The sequence below is a fragment of the Tenrec ecaudatus genome, chromosome 6 (genome assembly GCF_050624435.1).
Source record: "Tenrec ecaudatus isolate mTenEca1 chromosome 6, mTenEca1.hap1, whole genome shotgun sequence".
Taxonomy (NCBI): Eukaryota; Metazoa; Chordata; class Mammalia; order Afrosoricida; family Tenrecidae; genus Tenrec; species Tenrec ecaudatus.
In genome coordinates this window covers 160,488,660-160,507,475 of record NC_134535.1, presented here as the reverse complement: position 1 = coordinate 160,507,475, position 18,816 = coordinate 160,488,660, and the positions used below count along the sequence as shown (strand labels likewise).

At 40.3% G+C, this 18,816-nt stretch overlaps 1 protein-coding gene across 3 annotated transcripts in view; it reads left to right on the top strand.

Moving 5' to 3' along the window:
- The first annotated feature begins 6,345 nt into the window (after positions 1–6,345).
- TASOR2 (transcription activation suppressor family member 2) overlaps positions 6,346–18,816 on the top strand; it is an 86,841-nt gene continuing 74,370 nt past the window's right edge. For all 3 annotated transcript variants that reach the window (XM_075552430.1, XM_075552431.1, XM_075552432.1), the window contains exon 1: positions 6,346–6,965. The gene's annotated coding sequence lies outside the window, so the exon portion shown is untranslated. The remainder of the gene's footprint in view (positions 6,966–18,816) is intronic.

The following is an 18,816-nucleotide window of genomic DNA, read 5'->3' as shown; positions in this document are numbered from 1 at the left end:
GCACACATCATGATGTCTTGTACAAGACTGTTTGTTTTCCTTGGTAGCATTCCTCATGACAGGAAGGGCCAACTGCTCAAAGGAAGTCAGATCAACCACGTAATGTCCAACTCGGTTTTCATGCTTTCCAGATGGAGGCTCTGACCTGGAGGCCCGGTGAGGAACAAGCCATGTGTCATGCTCGCCAGAGTCGCGAGCCGGCTCAGAGAGGCCTGTAATTCTTAAGAAATTACTCATTTTAATCTCTCTAGTAGACATTCCAGGTATGAGGAAGTCAGATCACTCTGTGATCCCAGCGGAGGATACCACTGGACCGGGGAGCAGATAAGGGACTTCTCTGCAGTGTAATCCCGAGTGTGGCTCAGAGTTACTGCTTCTGACAGTTAACAGTTACCCCGGGAGATACCCACGATTACCTCCAGGGATGTTGACCACCTTTGATATGCACATGTTATAATCTTGCTTGCTGAAAGTGAGACTTGAAGCACTTGCTGATAACGATCAAAGACTGTAGGCTAAGTATGGATTATGTCGCATGCTCAGTCTCGCCAGCAAGAAGGACGCGCCACAACAGGATTCTTCCACAGGCGTTTAATGCGGGTTCGATTTGCAGATGCAAAAAAGACCCCGAAGCCCCAAACTACTGCTGCTTATATGCGCTCTATGGGGACGTGCTGTGCATTGATTGGTGCGTTCGCCAGAACCCTTATTAGCATACTCCAGGGTGGAGTTATGACTATGTCATCTAAGCAGTGCGCATGCTCTAAGTGGTTGTTTACCACTTAACTGGGCCACCGCCCTGACTGCCCAGCGCCATCTTGTAATGGCGGCGAGAGCTGCGGGTTCCCACAGGATTAGAACTCAACATAAAGGAAACAAAAATCCTCACAGCTGGACCATCATGATACACGGATAAAAGACTGAAGTTGTCCAGGATTTTATCTTGCTTGGATCCACAATCAATGCTCACAGAAGCAGCATTCACGAAATTAAAGGATGCATTTCATTGGGTAAATCCGCTGCACAAGACTTCTTTAAAGTATTGACCAGTAAAGATGTCACTTCCCGGACTACGGTGTGCCTGATCCAAGCCATGTTCAATTGCTCTTGTACTTTGGACATGTTATCAACAGACACCAGTCCCAGGAAAAGGGCATCATGCTTGGTAAAGAAGGGCAGTGAAAAGAGGAAGTCCCTTGAGCTGGATTGACACAGTGGCTGCCACAATGGTTTCAAGCAGAACAATTGTGAGACTAGCACAGATCGGGCAGTGTTTCATTCTGTTGTACACGGGCTTGCACAGTTGGAACGGACTCTATGGCTCCCAGCATCATTTCTATCAATCATGCCTAACAGTAGAGAAATCAAGAAGTAACCTTGGCCAGCAGTGAGAAAGTGTAGGATAGTATAATGAACTGTCTAAATTCATGAGGGATAAAAATCAGGCCTAGCATAGAGCTGTTTCCTATGAGACGAAGTTCAGTTATATCTCTGTCTTCTCCCTCCTTCATTTTGGACACCAGCCACAACCCTCACAAAACTACCTCTGTGCAGTGTTCACAGAATTCATATCCCATGCTCACTGTTATGTGGTTTATTAGGAAGGTAACATGTTACCTTGTAGTAATACATATTACAATGTAGGTTCAACTTGAAAGTCACAGGAACAATTCAGGATCAGGTCAGGAAGCACACAGGCAAGATCTGGAAGTGTTCCCAAAGTGGAGAGCACATTCCTTCATCCTCAGTGGAGGGCAGCTTCTCCCCAGGGCAGTTCTCAGGGCCAAAGGATGTCACCCTGAGGACTGCCCCATTCAATTTCCTCCTATACATGTGACAGTTGTACACTGAATGAGGGAGACTGGAGATCCATGCATTTCATTTATGGTGCTAGTGAAGGCTATTTAAAGGGCTCCTAGGACAAATAAGCTGGCACAGCTCTGAGACTGAACTTGGCCAGCACCACTGTGTTCTTTCACTGAGAATCAGGTTTAGCTTCTCTGCTGGACAGCTGCCTTCTCTGCTTGTGCAGCTTCATTGCTGTCGGACTCCCTTCTGTGGGTCTCTCTGCTGTGGACTTCTCTGCTGAGTGGCTATGCCAGGGTATAGCCAGTATCAGTGTGTGGTAGTCACCTAATCTGGTGTCAGTTTAAGGATTAAGAGTGTAATAAAATCAAAGTTTAAAAAAAAGAGTGTAGGGGTGAAGTCTAGGCTGTCAATCCAGAGATAGCTAATTTAGTAAACCCTTTTCAGAAACAGTTAAGGAAATGCCAACAGCAGACCACATTAGACATATTTTTTTTTTTTTGAGAAAGACAGGTCCTAAAGAAAAAAGGTAAAGAAGGGGGAAAAAAACTCCTGAAAAGCAGCTACCAGTTGATTTTATGGAAGGGGATTCCCCATCCACAGCTCCTCTCCAGATCCGTGTCCACAGATCCATATCCTCATCAATCTTAATGTATGGCCCAGCCACACTAGTTGTTAAAAACTTTTTTAATGTTGTGTTTCTTATTTAAATTATATTATTTAACTCTGAAAATGATTTACTTTGAAATTTCTGTGTAATGTTTTGTATAAAAAGTAAGGTTGGGGTAAAAACTTGGTGGTTGAGAACGGATGATTCCATTTTCAGTTATTTCTTATGGGAAAAATTGATCCAGAATTCGATTGCACCGCATCTCGATGGTCCTAGAACAGACTAGCGTCGAGGTCCGGGGTTCTCCTGTATGTCCAGCATGCCCAGCAGTTTACTCTTACGTATACACCCAACAGACATGATTTTATATGTGCACCAAACCACAAATAAAACCATTCATAGTCATACTATTCTTAATAGCCAAGAACTGGAAACAATCCATACGCCCATCAACCGTTCAATGCAGTTAATTTTTAAAAAGTCCCATATCCAACCCACACGTGGTTTTTAGGTGTTGTTGAGTTGACCCAGACTCAGAGACAATACGTACAACAGCATGAAACAGTGCTCAGTCTTGTGCCATCCTTACAAGTGGTATGTTGGGGTCCAGTGTCACAGCTGCTGTGATGTGATCCATCTCACTATGACAATCTTCCTCATTTTTGCTTACCATTTACTTTACTAAACAAGGCGTTCTCCTCCAGGGACTGGTCCCTCCTGATAGTACATCAACAGTGGAGAAGTCTCACCAACCGTACCTCTAAGGAGCATTCTAGCTATATTCTTCTGGCGGTCTGTGGCATTTTCAATGCCTTCACCAACACTGTAATGCAAATGCATCAGTCCTTCTCTGGCTTCTCTGCATATTACTCACTCACTGCCATTAAGTCAATTCCAACTCGTCCTACATATACAACATTGAAAAGGAGCATACACTCCAAACATGATGAACACCGCAAACATAACACTCTACTGAATTAATCCAACACAAAATAGTTCCATTATGTAAAATCCAAAACACAAGCAAAACTAAATTTTAAGAGTTTAGATAGGCATACAGACGTGGCAAATCTATAAACAAGGACTATGCTATAATGGAAGGTACAGAATGGTTATTTTGTGGTGTAGTTAAAGTGCTCAACTGCTGAGAGGTCGGTGGTTTGAACCCACAGGAAGAAAGAAGTGACAGTGCACTTCCTTAAGGATTACAGCCCCGGAATCTCCATGGAACAGTTCTACTCTGTCCTGTAGGGTTGCTATGAATTGACATCTACTTGGAGATAGTGAGTTTGGTGTGTTATTCTTAAACCAGGTGGTGAGTTCATGAATATTTACTTTGTGATACATTGCACATTCTGATTCTGTGGAATTTCTTATCATATTTCATTCTTTGCTTCTCTGCCAACACTTCAATTCTTGAACATGCTTAATTTCACGTCTTCTCAAACCCTATACACTTGCTTTGCCTTCTTCCTGGAAAGTTTTTCTTCTAACTCCTAGTTTTTGTGTAATGCCTGGTATCTTAAAAGCTTACAAGTTGTCATCCAATGTACAATGATTCTCTGCAGTAACAGAGAAGGAAGGAAAATTGGGACTAAGAGGAAATGGACTTCCTCTTTTGCCTTCAGGCCAGAAGAACTGGATAGTGCCTGGCTACCATTACTGGACATTTTGTGAGCAACGATACTATGGAAGACTTGCTTCAAATGGGAGAGATGTGAACCAGAATTTTTTTTTCAGGATTTTAAAATTCTCATGGAAGGGAAGGAGTCTGGGGAGGGAGGGAGAAAAATGAGGAGCTGATACCAAGGGCTTAAGTAGATAGCAGATGTTTTGAGAATGATGAGGACAACAAATGTACAAATGTGCTTGACATACAATGGATGGATGTATGGATTGTGATAACACTGTATGAGCCCCCAATAAAATGATTTTTTAAAAATTCTCATGGAATCCAAACCTTTTATAGTCATTGAGGCTGAATGAACTCTTGGAACTATTGCCATCAAGTAATTTTAAAAGCTTCAACCAAAAACTATTTCCTGAAGTTCTCTTTAAACCAAATAATAGTTTAGCTTAACTGGTAAATGCAGAAAAATTTGAAGTTGTCAAGGATTTTGTGTTGCTTAGATCCATAATAAAACCTCACGGAAGTAGCAGTCAAGACTGCTACAATTAAAAGACACACTGCATTAAATAAATCTGCTGCACAAGACCTCTTTAAAGCATTAAAGAGCAAGCATGTTACTTTGAGGACTAAGACATGTCTGACTCAACCCATGGTATTTTCCATTGCCTTATACGCAAGTGAAAGTTAGATATTGAAATAAGGAAGACTATAGAAAAATCAATACATTTAAATTGTGGTTCTAGAGAAGAATATTGAAAAGTACCATGGATTGCTAAAAAGACAAACTGATCTGTCTTGGAAAAAGTAAGGCCAGAGTGCTCCAAGGATGACAAGATTTCATCTTCTATACCTTGGACATGCTGTCGGGACAGACCAGGTCCTGGAGAAAGACATCATGCTTGGTAGAGGGACAAGGAAAAAGAGGAAGGCCCTTAAGGAGATGGATTGACATGGTGGCTGTAACAGTGCACTCAGGTATAGAAACAACTGTGTGCATGGTGCAGGACCCGGCAGTGTTTCCTTCTGTAGTATATTGGGGTCACGCTATGAGTTGGAACCAACTTGATAGCTTCTAACAACTAGCAACTGTCAAGAATATCCGCTTTGAACATTGTGCTATTTTAAAGAACTACCTCTAGGGGGTCAAATGAACTACTCAAAAGGTTAGCCAGGGACTTGAGGAGCAGTGAGTCCATGCGACTGGACAAGGAATGATTTGGAAAACTAGGATGGGTATGATTACACAATTTGAAGATTGTAATCAGCATCCCTGAATGATACATGTAGAAGTTTTGCAGTTGGTGTACGGTCTGCTGTGTATATTTTCAACAATAAAGAAATAATAAATTCTTTAAAAGGAAAAAAGAATTCTTCCACATATACCAAAGAAAACGTTCGTTGGTTTTTGTTATTCAGGTTTGACATCAAAAACAAAACCAACTTATTGACCTGGATTCCAACTCACGGTGACCTCATGGGACAGAGCAGAACTGACCCTGGGGGTTACGGAGGCTGTAAATCTTTAAGGGAATAGAAACCATGACCTCGCTGGTGAAGCAGCTAGAACTGCTGACCTTCTGGTTAGGGTAACACTGTACCACCAGGGCTCCTCAAATGGACCTTATGAAGCTCTGTCTTGGGCTTCCGTCTTCCACCTCCATCTTCCAGCCTTTCCAGTTCCTTTTCCCAGCCCAAATCCCTATGGGAAATCCTATGTAGCTCGTTTCCCTGCTTACTGTTCCTCAGCTCCAGAATTAAGCTGCACGACAAGCCAAGACCTTGTCCATCTAAGCCTCACACGTTATGCTGGTGACATTGAACCGCATGGACAAATCGCTTCATCGTTCAATCGCAGGGCACAGCAGCTGCTAGAACTGAGTGGTACCCAGCGACAGTTTGGTTCTTTTCCTAGGCGATTTTGGGATGACCATATTTAAAAAGAAAACCTCTCGGTAGTTCAGGCTGGGAAGCACCGAAGCCCTGGGAGTCCAACACGGACAGCACGCGTCCCGCTGGGCATCTTTCCCGGGATCCGGAGCCGCCAGCCGCCGGAAGAGCCTCCCGGGGTGCCGCCCTTCCGGTTCGCCGCGGGCTGTCGACGCGGGTCTCCGACGCCCGGCCCCGCGGCGGCCCCGCGCCTGCGCAGACGGGGGAGCCCAGTGCCGCGTGTCCGCGCAGCGCGAGGCGCGCCTGCGCCGCGGAGGCGCCGTGATTGGTCGGGACTCCTCAGGCTGACGCCGCAGTTCAGTTTTCACTTTCTCTCTGCCCCCTGCCGCCCCGCCCCCTTCGGCCGCGAGGTTTTACTTCCGGTTGCTTGAGCGCGTCCGTGAGAAAGTCGACATGTTCCTTCAGGTCGAGGAGCGTCAGGGGCTTCTTTCCTTTTCATGAAGAGAGAGAGAGAGAAAAAAAATTTATATAAACGATCTCGGAAGACCTGGATGTGCTGCCGGCGAGCGCGGCGGACCTCACAGCTCGGACTCTCGGACCCGCCAGTCCGTCTGTCTCTTCACCTGGGGACACCGAAGCGGGGTGACCCAGGCTCGGCCACCGCCAGCCGGACTGGGGGCTCCCCTCTCTCCGGAGCCGGCCCCCCTTCTCGGAGTCGTGTCCTCCCGGCGCCCTGGGCCCAGCCACGCAGTCCGTGCGGTGCACTGCGACTCGGGGGCCCTTTGAGGGAACATTCTGCAGAGGTTTGGAAACTTGGAAGCTGAGCGCGCGAGTTGGGAATTGAAGGAGGAGGAGAAAGTACAGAAGCTCCTCCACGTCCTCGTTGCTAAGAAGGAAGAGTCGCCCCTGGAGGTATTAAAAACAAAACAAAACGGGAAACCCATGTGGGAGAAGAGCGGACATCTGAAAGCATGGGAAAGAAATCATGCAATGAAGTGAAGACTTCAGGGGCGGCGACAGCACCCAGTGCAGGTAAAAGAAAACTCCATCCGTTTGGGCACCTGTGTAGCCCCCCCTGGAAGGAAGGGGACCCTCCAGTCCCCCCAGGTTGAATGCACCAGCTGCTTGAGGCTTTTGTGGTGGCCGCTGAGCGGAGGGAGCTTTGCAGTGATAGTTTCCAAAAGCGATTGGTTTCGCTTGTTGGATGCGCGAGGAACGCGCAGCTGCTCCGAGTGCGAGCGGTCGGTACCGCTCTGCTTTGTGAAGTTTACAGCTTTTTGGCACCTGTAGCCGTTCTCGCTGCTAATAAATGGATCTCGGGTGTTTCTAGGAAGTCATCCTTTTGCAGGTTCTTTCAGAGCTTCAGGAATCATCTCTCACCTTTGGGAAGGGTAATTTGAAGCGATGTGCCAAAGGACCGCTTCATCCTCAGGGATATTTTAATTAAGCGCGTGGCCAATTCGTCTCCCTGCCGCGTTTCGACCGCGTAGAAAATAATTTCCTACGGGTTTCTCTAAAAATACATATAGCAGTGAAAATATACACAACAAAACATTTCTCCAACTCAGCCGCATCTACTTTTCAGTGCATTGTCAGTGAAGTTGATTACACAATTCGCCTACAGGTTCTTTACAAAAGTCTGCCACGATTGTTTCTTTCTAAAGAGACTGGAGGGAAGTGCTTGACTTATTTAAAGTAAGTAGACAAGGAAGAGGACTGTGCACTAGGAAGATAATTTGAGAACTATGCGTAATGTCATATTTTGGTCTATGCAAGTTACCATTTCGTCTGAAGGTGTAGGAAGCATTTTGTGGGAAAACGTGGTGGCTGAATCTCAAAATATGAGGGAAGTATTTAGAAAATCCTCAAATATCTCTTAATACCCTTCCATAAAATTAAGTGATCCTCCTTTATCCTTCTTTGTTCTTCCTGAAAGATAAAATTAGCATGATAAAGTTTATTGAAAGTACTGTCCCAAGTACAAGGTGGCTTCAAAAAATTTCTTGGGAAATTTCTGTTACCTCTTAATTCAATTTGTCCACAAACTTTTCGAGCCTTCCTGTTATATGGTGTTATGGTGGATAGCCCTTAGTGATCACAGAGATCCCATAGAGTTCCAAGAAATGCATTAGAATGGAATCTTTTAAAAAAAAGAATGGAATCCAATGAGAGAAAAAACGTAGTATTTTAATACTATAGGATGTAAAACTAGTAGTAATCCTACCCATCATGTTTGTAACAAAACAAATGTCCCATATTGTGTAAAAAATACTCTAACGTTGAAAAACTGCTTTGTAGAATTGAGTGAGTAAATAATACCTTCAATAAATATCTATGGCAGGCCAGAGAAAAAGGTGAAACTGTTTATCCACAATTAAATTTAAGAAAAGACCATGTTTGAAATGTTGTATATATTTTATTTCTATAGAATTGATGAATTATGAGAATGCTGGAAAATAATATTTTAAAATTGACCTCAAATGACTACACCTTTTATTATTCATTCTCAAAAAGTATGTTTCTTTTTTCCCTGTTAACCATCATTGGATAGTATTATTTTTATACTTTGTAAACTATTCACTGAAAAGAATATCTTGTTTTGATTCTATTTGTCCTTGGTGAGTAAGAAAACTTGATATTTAGCGGTTTCTTTTGCTCGTTTATTTAAAAAGGGGCCTGAGCACCTTTCTCTTCTTTGACCCAGTTAGTTGTAGCCACGCTTCTGATGGTGGTAGCTTTATAACTTATTTTGGTACTCTTTTTTTTAATAATTAAATCATTTTATCGGGGGCTTGTACAACTCTTGTCACAATCCATGCACATCCTTTGTGTCAAGCACTTGTACATTTGTTTCCCCTCATCATTCTCAAAACATTTGCTTTCTACTTGAACCCTTGGTGTCATCTCCTCATTTTTCCCCCTCCTTCCCATTTTGGTACTCTTTTTTTAAAAAAAGTGCTTTTGCATTTTCTCTTTCATGAAATTTAGAATCATCTTTATAAAAACCAAAACTTTTGTTAGGATATAACTTTTACAGATCCCTTGGCATTTTTCTTTCTCCGGAGTAGGTATACATACCTCCCTAATTCTGTTCTTAAAACCTTTATTGTGAAATGTGCCATTGAAATGCAATTGGAAAAGAAAATCTGTGTGCTTCACTTATTAGATAGGACTACAAGTTCCTTAGGAGCCCTCTGTGTGCATTTCCCATTTCCTCCACGGGCATTCTGAATGTTGCCTTAATTATTGTCATGCTTTTCTTTATATTTTGTAACACTTATATATGTGCCTTTAACTAGCATATTGTTTACTTTTGTCTATTCTTGAGTTTTCATTAGGATCATACTATACTTTGAGATGGCTTTTGTTTAGCATTATGTTTTAGAAATTCATCCATGCTGAAGCATTTAATTAAGAAGCTTTCTGGTCTCAGACTTTTTTCCACTTTTGAAACCATATTAGATAGGAAAATTGGTAACATTTAAAATTATATATTGATGCATTAAAAAAACATAAACCTAGATCTTAACACAAGTAACATTTTAATGAAAACTATATTCCCAAACAAACAAAAATAATAGAAGAGTGACATGACTTCTGCAAATATCTTTAATATGTCCTTTAATGACTAGAAAGAACTTGGTGTCACAGGGTTAAAGCATGTGACTGCTTACCATATGGTAGTCAGTTTGAACCCAACATCATCAGCTCCACAAAAGTTGTGGCATCCTGCTTCAGTAAAGATTTACAGCCTAGGAAACCCTGAGGCTCTAGTCTGTCTTATGAGTTATTGCAATCATTGGCAATAGGATTTTGGTTAGATTTATTCTAATAGTGTTTTGGTTAAAATGTATAAAGAAAATCTGGTCTTACTGAACTGCAGTTGGGAAAAAACTCAAACCATACCCACTGCCACAAGTCGATTCTGAGAGTAGAGCTGCTCTTGTAGGTTTCCAAGGTGAACTCTTTTGCGGGTAGGAAGCTTTGTCGTTGCAGAACAGATAGTGGTTTCAAACTGCTAACCTTTTGGTTCACAGCCCATTGCATAACCCACTATGTCAACAGGGCCCCTTTAGTTGGAAAAGAGGAATATTTTAATTGATTTTTCACACACACAAATACATTTTTCAGGTAATTATATATATTATTCTTTAATACTCATCAAAACCTAACAGTTTCTTAATGTTTGATTGCAATGTAAAATTTCGAACCTTATCAATGATCTTCCCATACTGTCTTGCAGTTTAAAGGCATCTTTCACTTATCTAGTGGTCATTTAGGAAATACTGACTCCTGAATCAAGCTGATTTAAATGATGCCACATTTCATAATATTCTAAAGATTATACATTTTTGGTACCACACCCCCACTCTGGGAACAACTGCTGTATTTTATTCTATATAAAGAGACAATAATGCTCTTCTTCGTGTTTGTAATATCTAAGTATATCAGCAATGAAATTGATGAAGCTGGAAATTATGTAAGACGGAAACGTGGAAAAGAAGGAAAACTCAAATATTTTCTACCAAAAGGAGCAATGTGAGACCCAGGAAAACAAGGCCCTTCTGCTGAGCCTCAGCTCTCACAGGCTTCCTTTAGAGTACTTGCCCTGGGAGTGCTGGTTAGGGGTTGGGCATGGAGTCAACGGTTTAAACCTGCCACTTGCTCTTTGGGAGAGAAGTAGGCACCCTGCTCCCACGCAGATTTAGAGTCTTGGAAACCTACATAGATGGGGTCACTATAGGCTGGACCTAGCTCATTGGAAGTGACTTGGTTTGTGTTGCTTCAACTTTGTCAGATAGTGTAACCATCTTTTCCAAGATGGTTGTTCTGATTGAGAGTACACTCCACCTGTGGTGAACGCAACCTTCCGTTGTTCTTCATTTTCTTCACGCATGTACGGCATTATCACACTTAATATTTTTTGCTTGTTTGGGAGAAATGAAGCAGTATACTGTTACAGCTCTTATCACAATCCATCCGTCCATTGTGACAAGCACTTTTGTACATATGTTGCCATCATTTTCCAAATATTTTCTTTCCACTTGAGCCCTTCGGTATCAGCTCCTCAAATTTTTCCCTACCTACCCTCCCTCATGAAGCCTTGATAAATTATAAATTACTATTTTCATATCTTACATTGTCCGCTATCTCCCTTTACCCACTTTTGTGCCCCATAAATGGCATTTTTTTCTGATTGGATTATTTAAAGAAGTTGATCAACTTTTCATGTTAATAGTCCACCCACTGTATTCTGCTGTGTAATATTTAACAATGTTTTTTATTGGGAAGTTTATTTTTACTTGTAAGTAAATTGTAAGAGGTTTTTTGTGTGTGCGCGCGTGTGTGTGTGTGTGTGTGTGGTGCATAGTGAGGGCTGGAATTTGACACAATTGTCCCATTTTTCCACGACTTGCAAATGCTCACTTTTGATAGGGTGAAGTCTTGCCTATGCTGCTCTCACTTGTTTTTTGGTTTCCTGATCAGATATGGCTTTCCTTCTTCCACATTTTCTGGCCACCAGTCATGGTTTTCTTCCCTGTAGTTAACCTGTGAAAAAAGATGAAGGACCTCAAAGAGCGGGATTGTCCCCTTGGCTGCAGCAATGGGCTCCGGCAGAGAAACAATTAGGACCAGGCGGTCTTCTGTTCTGTTATGCCTAGGGTCACTGTGGGTGGGAATCTCGATGGCATTTAACAAAAACAACAGCATTCAGCCCAAAGCTTCTTCCCTGTCACTTATTTTTGTGATGCATGGCTGCTCCTGATTCATGACAAGCCCATGCTCAGTGGAATGAAATTCTGCCATCCCGCAATCCATAGGGTTTTCAATGACTGGTTTTCTTGACTAGGGTGCTAGGCCTTTCTCCTCAGTTCGTTCAGTCAGCAAGCCCACCTAAAACCTTTTTAGCCTCATAGCACATAGGAAGCCATCCCTGACAGACTGATGAAGGTGCATTGGCTGAGAGTCAAATCCGGGTTACCTACATGGGAGGTGAGGATTCTGCCACTGTACCACCGTGCCTTCTATTAAGACCAGTGAACGAACCAGTTCTTGTCAGATCGACTTCGATTCATGGCAACCCTACATATGTCAGAATTGCACTGTTCTCCGTGGGATTTCCACTGGTTGATTTTTTTTTTTAAGAAGTAAGATCACCAGGGCTTTCCATTGTGATGTCTCTGGGTAGACCCGAACCACTAACTTTTCATTTGATAGCTGAGTGCATTATCTCTTTGTACCACCCAGGGATTTCTGTTTTCCTTTAAGTGGTTTTGTTTCCTTCTATACATTTATGTCTTTTTATGAGGGTAGGTGAAAATGCATTGCTATTAGGGTTCCAGTTCAAACATGCATGCGTTTATTGTAAACAATGTGTTTAAATATGCATCTGACGTCAGTGAATGGATGCAGAGAAGTTCTCTCAGTAATTCCAGTGTCTTGGTTTTGTTAGAGGCCTTCAAAGAGAAAAAAAAAAAGGATGCTTTTTGTGCCATTGGAAACAAACTGGTTTTGCAGTCAGGGCTAATAGCAAATTTTTAACAAAACTCAACTGGACACTTCAGATCATCGAATCTGCAGCATGTTCACAGGATTCTGCCGTATGTAAGACAGCAGTACTTGGATGGGTCAAGTATTTTAAGGTAGGCTGGAAAGAACTCAAAGATGAGCCAAGAGCAAAAACCATTAACCTCGGGGACTAAAGAGACGGCCTGAAGCCCAGAAGCTGGTAGGAGGAGCCCGTACAATTTCCATTGATGCGATACCTACTGAAGTTGAACTCTCCTTGGTTTCGCATTTTCTTTTTTTTTTTTTTAGTCATTCATTTATAATGTAGATAACAAGACAACAAGATTTTTCTCTAATTTTTGATGTGGAAATATTTAACTTTTCTTACAACTTAAAAAGTAAGGCCACAATATGTTTCACCTGTGAATCCACAAATTATGAGTGTGGTTCTGCCCTTAGGCCACGCGTGTGTGCATGTGGGACCCACAAACTACAAGAGAAGAACAAGAAAAATAAATCCCTCCTTTGTTCATTCAGAAGCACCTTTAAATAACTACATGATAGGGGTTCTTGTTAAGGAAATCAGTAGACTTGCCCTTTTCCAACTTTCCATTAACACACTAAGAATAATAGACGCGTAAGCTGGGTAAAAGATGGACGGATGTTTGGACAGATGGATGGATTTATTGATAGAATGATTAAATAAGTATTGTCCTTTGGACACATCAGATAAGTTGTGAGTGGTATGAGGGAGAAACTAAGTTTTCAATGTGTTTAGGCAGGATGGACAACGAGTAGGTGTGGGTGGGGGTTGGTAGTAATGTATAGTGGAAGAGCTTGGTCTTGAAACTATACCTTGGGCATGAAACAGACTAGGACTTCGGCTCTAGATCTTAGATCATAGCACTTTTGTGCTGGACATTGGAACATATTTCCTTTAAACCTAGATTTTAACTTTAATCCTTGAACTAATCCTGGAGCAACTTTTTAATGGACATTGGGCCTGGACTTCAGATGAGAACTTTCAACCAGTCCTGTACCTGAACTTTAAATGTAGAAATTAATTCTTGTGCCATAAACCTCAAATCTGTATCTTTTTCCTAACTATTGTTCTTCGACCTAGACCCCAAACATGAACTTCACATCTGAAACTGGACCTTAGATCCTGACTTATTCATTAGACTTGATGTTAGACTCAGAAATTGAACCAATTTCTGGATCATAGTTCTTGTTCTGCATTTTCAATTTTAAGTGGACATCTAGGTGTCAGCAAGCTTTTAGCTCAGTGAGTCCCAAAAGATTTGTGTGAAGGTCAGCTAGCTCAGTCTTTTTAAAGAGATGGAAGCTAATGAAGAGGATTTTATGCAAGAAATCATAAGGACACAAATCTTGGATTTAATATTATCCAGAAAGCAAGGTCCATTCAAAGCAATGGCTTTCTAGGGGCCAATTAAATTCACAGCAAAGAGGTCAGCTGGGGTTGTAGCGATTCTTTTTTAAGATTCCAAAGCAGGCGTGATTGTTAGGTGCCGTTGAGTGGGTTCCAGCTCATAGGACACTGGACAGCAGAACAAACGCTGCCCAGTCCCTTGCCTTCCTCACAATTGTTCTTGTGTTTGAGCCCATGGTTGTGTGAATCCATCTTGTGAAGGGCCTTCTTTATTGCTGCCCCATAACTCTACCACGCACGACATCTTCCTCCAGGATGGTCTCTCTTGATAACATGTCCAGAGTACTTAGGGGCATTCTGGCTATACTTCTTCCAAGACAGGTTTGTTTGTTCTTTTGGCATCCGAGGCGACTGAAAGTACCAAAGGGGCACTCGATGGGAATACTCCAGATGGCATTTCTCAGAGGTACACAGGATGATCACGGGGAAACTCTTGGCAAGGAGAAAGCCGGGGTTTTACTGAGTAATATTTTTCTCTGTCATTGAGCACATTATTCTTTATGGCAACGCACCTGTTCATTCCTTGAGAATAGCAAGGATTGTCTTGGAGAATTTTCCTGGGTGCTCTTATCTTACTCCATCCATACTACAGCCCCTGTCTTGCCCCATCAGACTTCTTTTTGGTCCTCAGACTCAATGAATATTTAACAGGAATGTGATTTACACCCGTTGAGGATTCTGGAACTGTCTTTTTTTTTTTTTTTTGACATGCAGAGCACAGAATTCTCCAGGGAAGGGAGTGAAAGCACCCCCTTCAGAAGTGTGTAATCCTCGATCGAGGATCTTGAAAAGTCATAGCTTTACGTTTTCATAATTTGTTTGATAAATGTTTCTATGTTTTTGTAGCAAAACTTTTTGATTTAACCTTTGTCCATCTTCCCTTGTTAAATTAAATTGCTTAATTTAAAGTATTTTTTTCCTCCAAACTTGTGTATTTTCAATAATCTGATAGGTGAAAAAATATCTCAATTTAAAACTGTGTTGCATTATGACTGAAGTTGAGGGTCTTTTCCTATTGTTAAAGGTCATTTAACATTAGTAAACCAGCCCAGTAAGTGGAAAATAGGTTCAACAAAAACAATAAGGTATCAACAATGATACCTTAAGAGTACTATTCCCTTAGCTCAATCAGCAACCATGCTAAAAGGTAGACTTAAAATCCTTCAAAACTGGATTCCTCATCATCATCCGTATCCCAATGCAGAGCTTCAGCTGGTGTGAGGTCATCATAGACGCTGTCCTCACTGAGATCGCCGTCATCACCATCGCTGCTGTCATTTTCATACAAAGCGCAGTCTTCACTGCCATCCATAGCATTACTAATATTACATTTCTGGAAGGCACGTCGCACCATGTCTTCTGGAATGTCTTCCCATGCATCTCGAACCCACTTTGCTATTAACTCTCTGTCAGGCTTCGTGAGATTTCCTCCTTTTGTTAGTCGGGCTTGACCAGATGACATCCATTCATCCCACTGACCCGTGTATAAGCCGAACCCCAGTTTTTCACCACATATACGGTAATTAATATTTTTCCCCTATAACTCATGTTCTTTGTCTGTTTTTAGTGAGTTGTTGAGCCATAAACCTTTGCATTCTGGACTATTAACTCTTTAGTAGTTAAATGTGTTGGAAACTTTTCTCTTTTTTTTAATGAACAAATTCTTAATTTTAAAATCATTTAATCACAAGCCTTTTCCTTGACAGGTTGTGCTTTTTGTGACCTAAAAAAATCTTTACCTCAAGGGTTTAATGAAATTCTTTTATATTCAAAAGTTTAGGTTTACATTTTATATTTTATATTTGAAATTGATATTTGCGTGTAATGTACAGTATAGATGCAATCTAGTGTTATTCTCTTGTGGATAACCAATTGTGGACTTTACCATTAAATCCTCTTGGGCCTGAAGTTTTGATAGTTGTGAACTTGAACTAGTGATTTAATTTCTTTAGTGTTTACAGGATTATTTAGATTTTTTTCCCTTTACATTTCACTTTTAGCAAGTTACATATTTAGAGAATTCTGTTCTGTTGTCTCAGTTTTAATATTTAATTTCCCAGAGTTGTTAAAAACACTATCTTTAATGTCTGAAGCATATATAATTGGTTCCTTTTTCACTTCTTTGACTACTTGTATCTCTCCATCCCCTTTCTCTTAACTCAGCTTGTCCATGGTTAATCATTCTTTTCAGTAGAACTGATTTGGGTACTTACTGGTAACCTCTAGCGTGTATTTCTTTTTATGTTTGTTTTTTTCACTTATTAAACTTTATTTTGAGATCACTGTAGTTTCACAAGCAGTTAAATGCTTTCCACTTGTCTCTTTTTGAACACCATCTAGTGAGCCTTTTATAGTGCCGTTTTAAAATGTTCTTTTTTACCTGGAGCTTAGAGTTCATTTATTCTATTTTTTAATTCTTAAACATTTTAATAGTTTTATTGACATCCACATATTAAACAATTCAATGATTTATACAATCTATATATATTTGATGTAGTTATTTTAAGTTTGCTTTTTTTGCTTTCTTTTTGTCTTGAGTTTTGTATGTTTATTTTCTTTATCCTCTATCATTCTGTTTCCCCCATATACTAGTTTGGAAACTATATTTTCTTTGGCTTTCCTGGAAATATCATGCATGTATCTTTGAGCTTGCAAAGTCTAAGATTAAGAGATACCTTCCTCTTAGGTAAGATTAACTTCATTTAACGCCCCTTATGACTTTTATGTTTTAATTTTTTTATTTTCATGTTATTATTATATGCTTTAATTCCTTACTTTAAAATATTCCTACCAGATCAAGGAGAACTTGTCTAAAATTATTAGTGTGTCTTATAGCCCGTGTTCATTCACATTTCCCACATTCTTACAGCTTTTTCTATTTTAATTGCTTCTATTTACCTTAGATCATGAATCTGGGATATCTTCCTTTTTCTTAAAACACATTCTTTGGAATGACTTTTATTAATGATGAACTCTCTCTGTTTCGCTGGAAAATGCCCTAATTCTATCCACTCTTATTTGTCCAAGATGTTTTTGCTGAATATGGACATTAAGAGCGACAATTTTTTTCTTACACCATGAAGTCTTCTTGGTTCCATGGTTGCTATTGAAATGTTAGCTGTCAACCTGTTAATTCTTCTTTGTTAATTCCTTTTAATCTGCTTTTAATATTTCCCCTCTATATTTGTGATTAAGCTCTTTTTGTTCCTAATTTTAGGTGCTTCCCCCTCTTTTTACCTTGATTGTAGTTGTGAAAAGATCATTTATTTTCCCCAAAAAAAACTAGCTTCTGCTTTTACTGATCAAACCACTTGACTTTTTGTTTTTAATTTGGTTTCTCACTGAGGTAGTAAATAACCAACCAGAATCCAGTTTCTTAGGATGTGCAGCACCACTCTGGTGTATAAACAGCCTGGCAAAGGAAGACTAGGGACTGAAAGAGCCACACAGATTCCAGAGAACAAAAGTAGCTTTAGACCCTCGGGATACAAGCTCTGCTCTGTTCCTATTTTCATTATCAAGAGATCCAAAGCCAATGCCAGGACCAGAATAAAATGGAAGATAATATCACACAGATTTAATTTCATGCCAATCCACCAAGATGAGCCTGCCCTCTAGACACTTATGAAAGTATCACCCAGCATTTTGTAATGGGGGTAAATAAAGAACAAATTCCTTTTCCCTAAAATTTTTTTTAAATTGGTTTCTCTTTATTAAAATTACCACTTTAAAGAAATGTTTCTGAGGTATAGTCTCTCTTATTCCCCAGTCAGATTTTGCTAACATTTAATTGGAAAACTAAATCCCTTGCTAATATTCTGTATAAAGACTTGCCACCCTCGTTGGCATGATGACATAGACCCTGTTTAGAATCTTTGCTGTACACCTGCTCCCTTATTAAGAGAAAGACTAGTGGAGACACCAACTCATGGAGATGGTTCCTTTGCCCGAATATTGGGGATGGGCTGGTGTCAATAAATCACATTTTGTTCTGGATGTCATTGTCTTTGATGTAACTTTCTTTGTCAAATGTAATTTCAAGAGAATCCAAAGGAAAGGTTTAAAAATGCGATTGCTCCTGAGAGATATTCCTTCGATTTTCATGTAAGAGGGATAAAATTACTATATTTAATAGTACCCTGAAGTAAACACAGTGGTGAATATTATTGCAGGTTGATAGTTTGGGGCTAAAGCACAAATCATAGTAAACTCTGAATAAGAGTCAGAACCATGGCCTAAAAAAGTCACCGGATAAGGTCAGAAATGAATGTAAAAAATACGGTCTCCAAAAAAATTCTTTTTATTTAATCATAATTAGGAAAAAAATTGAAGGTGTAATATAAAAAATCGTTGTGCAAAACTACTCTCTGTAATTAAATTGGATTTGGGGAATGTTAAAACAATCTTCAAAAATTTAATGGTAATGCCCCCACACATGCAAGACCAATAAATAAAAGTGCTGGTAAATATTACAATTATTCTACACAATGAATATAAAACCTCAAAAAATTGTAAAATAAAAATTTTCTCAATATACTAAATGAGCTTGCTATTTAAAACATCATGTCCTTAATTAATCTACATACTTCTTTAAGTAGTTGGATTTGTGAATTCTGATTTTCCTGTATGTGCCTATATATACAGCACAATAATGGTAACAAGTTCTTAAGATCTACAAATTAAATTTTACTCTAGCAAATGTTGGTGCCCTGTTGCTTCCGAGGGGCGCTGGACCCTGTAGAACAGAGTAGACTTTCTTCATAGGGTTTCTAAAGTTGTCCATCTTTACATAAGACTGCCCCATCTTTCATCCACAGAGTAGCTTGAGTTTGACCAGCGCTTAAGTCCCTGGTGACTAACTAGCAAGTTATGAATTGGGCTGCTATCTGTAAGGTCAGCGTTGGGGAGAAAAGATGTGGCTTT